This window comes from Canis aureus, chromosome 5 (assembly GCF_053574225.1).
Source record: "Canis aureus isolate CA01 chromosome 5, VMU_Caureus_v.1.0, whole genome shotgun sequence".
Taxonomy (NCBI): Eukaryota; Metazoa; Chordata; class Mammalia; order Carnivora; family Canidae; genus Canis; species Canis aureus.
The window spans coordinates 16718294-16725599 of NC_135615.1; the positions used below are offsets into that span (position 1 = coordinate 16718294).

The window sequence follows — 7306 nt, forward strand, 5'->3', positions numbered from 1 at the left end:
TTACCACCCCGAGATCAAGAGTCACATGTGCTACCAACCGAGCCAGCCAGGCACTCTGGTTACTACAACTTTGTAGCTTATCTTGAAATCTGGAATCGTGTTACTTCCAGTTTTGTTTTTCTTTTTCAAGATTGCTTTGGCTATGCAGGGTCTTTTGTGATTCCATACAAATTTTAGGATTATTGTTCTAGTCTGTGAAAAATGCTATTGGTATTTTGATAAGGATTGCAAAAAAAAATGATAATAAAGATTTTTAAAAATAGAATAAACTATCAGAGAGAGTGGTGTTGCATATGTAATTAGTAAATGACCAGATATGGAAAGCAAAGAATCATAGATAAATACAGAGGGAAAGATGTAAGAACCCAAGTTCTGAAAAAAAGCTCATTTTCGATAACTCCGTGCGCTCGCCCCTCCCGTCCTCCTTCCACCATCTCTCCGAGCCACCACAATGGTGCGCATGAACGTCCTGGCAGATGCTCTCAAGAGCATCAACAACGCTGAAAAGAGAGGCAAGCCCCGCGTTCTTATCAGGCCATGCTCCAAAGTCATCGTCCGATTTCTCACTGTGATGATGAAGCATGGTTACATTGGCGAATTTGAAATCATCGATGATCACAGAGCTGGGAAAATTGTTGTGAACCTCACAGGCAGGTTTAACAAGTGAGGAGTCATCAGCCCCAGATTTGATGTACAACTGAAAGATCTAGAAAAATGGCAGAATAACCTGCTCCCATCCCGCCAGTTTGGTTTCATTGTACTGACAATCTCAGCTGGCATCATGGACCACGAAGAAGCAAGAAGAAAACACACAGGAGGGAAAATCCTGGGATTCTTTTTCTAGGGATGTAATTCATACGTGCAAATAAAATGCCTCAATGGACAAAAAAAAAAAAAAAAAAAAAAAAGCTCATTTTCTTTATCAATCATAATAATAGCAACAATATGACTAATATTATTGAGCTCATACCATATATGCTGGGCTCCATTCTAGAAGCTCTGGTTTAACTCATTTAATCCTCAAAACAACTTGATAAGGGCAATTACAGTTCATACTCCCACTACACAGTTGAGAAAACCAAGGACCGGAGAGGTCTACTTACTACCCAAGTAGAGGATACTACCCAAGTTCTACCGCATGTAAGTGATTGAACCAAATTCCAACCCAAGCAGTCTGCTTCTAGACCCAATTACTCAGTCCTAAACCAGGACTGCACATAGACTTCAAAAGCTTACTGGCAAAAATTCAGGGCATGAGTTCAGTGTTGTTGAAAATAAAATACCTTTTCATTTGGGTGGCTCTAATCATGTCATTTAGTTATTCACCCCCTCTTCCTTTTACATACTACTTCTCTGTGGATCCTGTATTTCAGATGTGGCTTCTGGCGACCTTTGCAACTATGAGGCGTCTGGAAGAGAGCTAACACCTACTGAACCCTTATTCCGGGTTAGCAATGTTGCATTCCATCCTCGTATTGACAGGAGTCTCACCTCATCTGTGAGGAAAAGGAGCCTCCCAGGAGATAAGCAACTGCCTGGTTGAAGTGCTCCAGGCAAAGGGTCTGACTCCAGATGCTTCTCTCGCTTTGGTGCTGAGGAGACAACTGAGAACAGAAGCAAAAGCTAGGAGGCCCAGAGAGCCCGTTTGGGCTCTGCAGGAGGACTTTGCTAGCAGGACCATGCTGTGACTTTCATGGCATTTTTGGCATTTTTGCCTTCACGGGTTTCTTCTTCAGTCAATAAATCAATCAATCAAAATGATCATTTGTGATTGCATTGGTATAAGGACAAATATATTAGTATTATATATTAAGATTTTTTTTTTTTACCTAGAAATTTATTTTTTTCTTCTGATCTTAAAAGAAATTGCAACATTTCCTAAAGGTATCATGGGCCCTGAGCACTATGTCTCCTGGTGAAGTGTCGGCCTTGGAGCTGGGTGCGCTTAGGGTTCACTTTGGGGAATACGGTGTCTCCTTACCCAAGGGAAGCTGAATCCCCACAACAGTGGAAATCCCAAACTACATCCCCTGGGTGGGGTGGGTGCTGAGAACCCAAAACGGAATAAACCAAGCTTTGTGATGGATAATCCTAACCTTGACAAATCTTTTGATGGTGCCTCAAGGAAACACATCTGTATATAAGATGACCCAAACTGGTGACAAGCGGCTTGATAAATACAGGTGAATGCTTGTGCCATCATCCAGTCCTGGGTTAAATACCTTAATCTCCCTAAGTCTGTTTCCTCATTTGTAAAATGACAGGATAAAAGTCTGTAACTCAGAGGGCTGATTTGAGGACCCAACAAATTTCACGAATGAAGAGCTTAGCACAGTATCTGGCCCATGGTAAACACTGGATAAATGTTACTGAAAACTCTTAAGGCCACCATTCTCATCACTGTCACCACTGCTACCGGTGAGGACCATAGTCCAGAATGTTCCAATCTGGAACTTAACCTGGCTAGGTAAGAGGTCTGTCACCATATCTGCACCATCTCAGGTGAAAAGTTTAAGGTCCAAATAGAAATATCCGACTTCTGTGTTTGGATAGATTCATAAAATGATCTACAGATGATAGAAGCAATAATAAAGTACATGAACAGTAAGAAAAATATAGGCCAGCCTTGACTAAATTAGCAGGTGTGGCATAAGGAGAGAACATTCTCGGCTGGAAACATTGCTCTGTGCGTGTTACATAAATGAGGGCACTAATTCCTCAAATAAAGACACATTAAACAAAGACCAGGTGCACTCTCCTGAGCCCCGCACCCCTCTCCAGTACAGCTGAAGCTGATATGGGCCCTTATATCCCCAAAGCCCATAATGAATTTTTATCCAATGAAATAGCAGGAAAGAAGGAAAGTGGAAAATCTCTCCTGGGGTCATCTATATTTGAAGCATTCGCAAACACATACTAATCAGAATGTACGAGCTACTTATTAGAGATATAATTCAAGAAATGGCAATAAAGCATTTGAGGAGGAGACAGAGGTAAAAGAGGCGCGAATTCTACCCTGGGAACGGCAAGAAAATCCTGAAAAAAGTATCCATGTCCTGGGGGGAGAAAGATAACCCTGAAGAGATGAAAGAGGCACTCAGAGAGAAACCCGGACAGACAGATAAGGGAAGAAGAGATGGTCCCTGGGATAAAAGGGAAACGGGTCAGTAAGTAGCATACGGAATCTAAGTGACAGAAAACATGCAAAGAGCATGTACACAAGTCGTCTGTTGGGAGGCAGCCCTGTTCCCACAAGAAGGGACGATGTAATCAGCACTGAGCTAAGGAAAAGACGGGACTTAAACCCTACCAGGGTCCCCTGGCTCTTGCCCTATCTTTTACACCTGAAACAGGAAACCCTCCTTGGTTGTAAACAAAAGAGGAGAAAAGCATAACACAGGCGCTCCTGGCAATTAGAATAAAGTTGGAATAAATACCCAGACGTGGTGCTGGCAGATGCAGTAAGATAATTCTGTGGAAATGCTTAATTCAAAGAGAGAATGAGACTCTTTGACCCCAAAGCAAAGCAGAGTCGGTGTAGCCCAGTGTGCGCCTGAGCAGGAGGCAGGAGACCTGGCCCCGGCTCCTGGGGCTGCCAGGGAACGGGGTGTCCCGCTCAGAGGGCTTGCACTGTCCTCCAGGGTGACGCTGTGCCTGGGCAGAGGGGGCCTGAGCTGATGGCAGCCCTCCACCACTTGTCACCCTCACCCCAGCCCACAAGAAGAGTGTCCCATGGAGCTTGTGGGAAGGAGGAGGAGAGAAAAGTAACACCACATCCATTCATTCGTGCTGCCTGCATTCGACCCAGCTGCCAACAAGTGACATCACCGCCACCACCCTGGTTCTGGCCCTCGTTATTTCTCCCTGGACTATCCTGGTTAGCCTCCTTATAGGTCTTTTTTGAAATATCCTTTCCCACCTAACTCTCCCCATGGCCCCCAGTCTGTCTGTCACCAGAGCTCTCTTTCCAATGCTCAAATCTGATCACGTTGTATCCTGTTTAAAAGTCTTCAGTGGCAATGCAAGCTGGCACAGCCGTCGTGGAAAACAGCACGGAGGTTCCTCAAAATATTAAAAATTGAATTGTCATATGAGCCTGCCGTCACACTGCTACCCAAAGAAAATGAAACACTAATTTGAAAAAATATATGCGCCCCTATGTTTACTGCAGCATTATTGACAAGAGCCAAGTTATGGAAGCAACCCAAGTGTCCACCGATAGATGGACGGAGAAAGATGTGGTATATGTAGATAAAGGAATATTTCTCATCCATAAAAAAGAGTGAATGAAATCTTGTCATTTGCAACAACATGGATGGATCTAGAGAATATAATGCTATTACTCAGCCATTAGAAACGACAAATACCCACCATTTGCTTCGACGTGGATGGAACTGGAGGGTATTATGCTGAGTGAAGTAAGTCAATCGGAGAAGGACAAACATTATATGGTCTCATTCATTTGGGGAATATAAATAATAGTGAAAGGGAATAAAAGGGAAGGGAGAAGAAATGGGTAGGAAATATCAGAAAGGGAGACAGAACATAAAGACTCCTAACTCTGGGAAACGAACTAGGGGTGGTGGAAGGGGAGGAGGGCGGGGGGTGGGGGTGAATGGGTGACGGGCACTGAGGCGGGCACTTGATGGGATGAGCACTGGGTGTTATTCTGTATGTTGGTAAATTGAACACCAATAAAAAATAAATTTATTATAAAAAAAAGAATATAATGCTAAGTGAAATAAGTCTATCAGAGAAAGACAAATATCTTATGATTTCACTCATATATGGAGTTTAAGAAATGAAACAAAGGAACAAAGAAAAAAAGAGAGAAATCAAAAAGGAAAAAAAAAGAAAAAACCCAGACTTTTAACTATAGGGCACAAACTGATGGTCACCAGAGGGGAGGTGGGTGGGAGCATGGGGGAAATAGGTGAAGAGGATTCAAACTACACTCATCATGTTGAGCACCATGTATAGAATGGTTAAATCAGTAGGTGGCACATCTGAAACTGATATAACACTGTATGCTAATTATACTTCAATTTTTATGGATGAGGGGATTTTTTTGTATTTATTTTTCATTTTTTATTTATTTTTTGTCTGAGTAAGTAAGCTCTGTGCCCAGTGTGGGCTCAAACTCACAACCCTGAGATCAAGGGTCACATGCTCAACTAACTGAGCCAGCCTGGCGCCCCTATACTTCAATTTTTAAAACGTAGAAAAATCTCCAAAGGTTACTCGTTGCCTATGCAGGTTAGAAAACTATGACCTGTGGACTAAATCTGGCTTGCAGGAATGGTTTTTGCAAGGTGGGGGCAACTGGGCAGCTCAGTTGGTTATTTGATCTCAGCTTAGGTTGTGAGTTCAAGCCCCACTTTTGGCTTCACATTAAAAAAAATGGGTTTTGCATGTTTAATGGGTTGTATAAAAATCAAAAAGGAATATGTGCATATAGGGATATATGCTGCCTGCCAACCCTGAAACATCTAGTATGTGGCTCTTTACAGAAAGTTTGTCAACACTTCTAATTTCAGTAAAGAACAAAAAAATCCACACATATAGGGGCGTCTGGGTGGCTCAGTGATTGAGTGTCTGCCTTTGGCACAGGTCATGATCCCAGGGTGCTGGAATTGAGTCCCACATCGAGCTCCCCACAGGGAGCCTGTTTTTCCCTCTCTGTGTCTCTGCCTCTCTCTGTGTGTCTTTCATGAATAAATAAAATCTTTAAATAAAATAAAAAATTGAAAAAAATCCACACATGGACAAGATCTTACCTCATTTACTTCTTAACTTTCTTGTCCACTTTCCTCCTTGAAGTTTCTGGCTCCACAGCTACAGAGCCCTCAAGATGCCAAGTGTTCTTCTGCTGTTCTGCTCCCTGGTCCTGGGATGCCAGCTCCTGGCAAATGCTAAAGCACCTGTCCCACTTCATTCACTGACCTGAGACTGGTTGTTTATTTACCTCTAGCACTGGGTCACCTTGTCCACCCCTCTTGACAGCAATTCGTAACTGGGAGCTCCTTGAGACAGGCTATGTCTTCTCATCTCTGTGCCGCATCCACGGCCTGGCCTGTCGTCTACGCGCAGTGAGTACTTACTGTGTTTCATGGCTGCACTTGGCACTGAATGTGAGCTCGTCTCATCCATATCAATCTGTTTTCTCATCTGTAAAAAAAGTTTGAGCCCAATGATTCCAAAGTCCTCGTAGCTCTGAAGTGATACTACTCTCTGAGAAACAGATCTTAAAATGGAATGGGAACTTGAAAAAGTTTCTGGCCTATGTTTCCTCAAAGAATTTTGAAAAGCAGAGTGCTCTTCGCTGGAGCTCAGGAGATAGTTTTCATTGCCTTCTGATGAATCTTGGCAAAGAGAAGTTGGGCTGAAGAGCCCAAGAGCACTGACTGCCCAGAGGATACGTGTGCTGGAAAGCAGCCATGGAACCCAACCCATGTCCCTCTGCCCAACGTGCAGCAAAGCCAATCACACATCAATCAGCCAACTGGACGTCAGGTTTGTAGCAAGGAAAGAGAGACAGCCAAACAAGGAGACTGGAGGGCGAGCCTCAAATCTGCCTCCCCACAGAGGGAGAGGACAAGTTTTTTACAATCACAGAAGTAGAGATTATAAACACAGTGATGAAAATGGTGAGGCTATATGGCGATTCATAAGGAATAGATGTGACAGACATCCCATGTTCATTTTGGGTGGAGACCTCACATCACAAGGAGACTAGATTCAGCCCCTGAGTCAGGAGATTATTTTAGGACAAGAAGGGGCTATGGGCATGCTCCAAGAGCCAGTATAAACCAGATGTGGTCTTGGGTTCCTTATCTCCGGAAGGAATGTAGGGCCTTCGTTGCTTGTTCAGAGGCTGGAAGCCTATCAGTTGACCTTGAGCTCAGGCTTCTGCAAAGACAGCTAGTGGATTTGTTAGTAAGGTCTGAAAAAAGACACACAATAGCTGGCTGGGGAGAAACAGTTCTCTGAAAAACAAGCTTTCAACTTTCTTCTAGCGTCAACCTCATTAGCCCCACGGGGCACAGTTTTACTTGACTCTCACATGGAGTCTTGAAGGTGAAGGGTACATCAGTGTTCACTTATCCCAGTACTGGAAGCCAGTTCAAGGATTATCATTAAACTTGGTTTTTCTACCTTTCTTTTTTTTTTTTTTTCTTAAAGATTTTATTTATTTATTCATGAGAGACACAGAGAGAGAGAGAGAGAGGCAGAGACACAGGCAGAGGGAGAAGCAGGCTCCATGCAGGGAGCCCGATATGGGACTCGATCCCTCAACCCCGGGATC

The 7306-nt window shown here is 43.5% G+C and overlaps 1 pseudogene; it reads left to right on the top strand.

Annotated features, from left to right (window-relative positions):
• The first annotated feature begins 404 nt into the window (after positions 1 to 404).
• Positions 405 to 871, top strand: LOC144313341 (small ribosomal subunit protein uS8 pseudogene; annotated as a pseudogene).
• Positions 872 to 7306: the final 6435 nt, after the last annotated feature.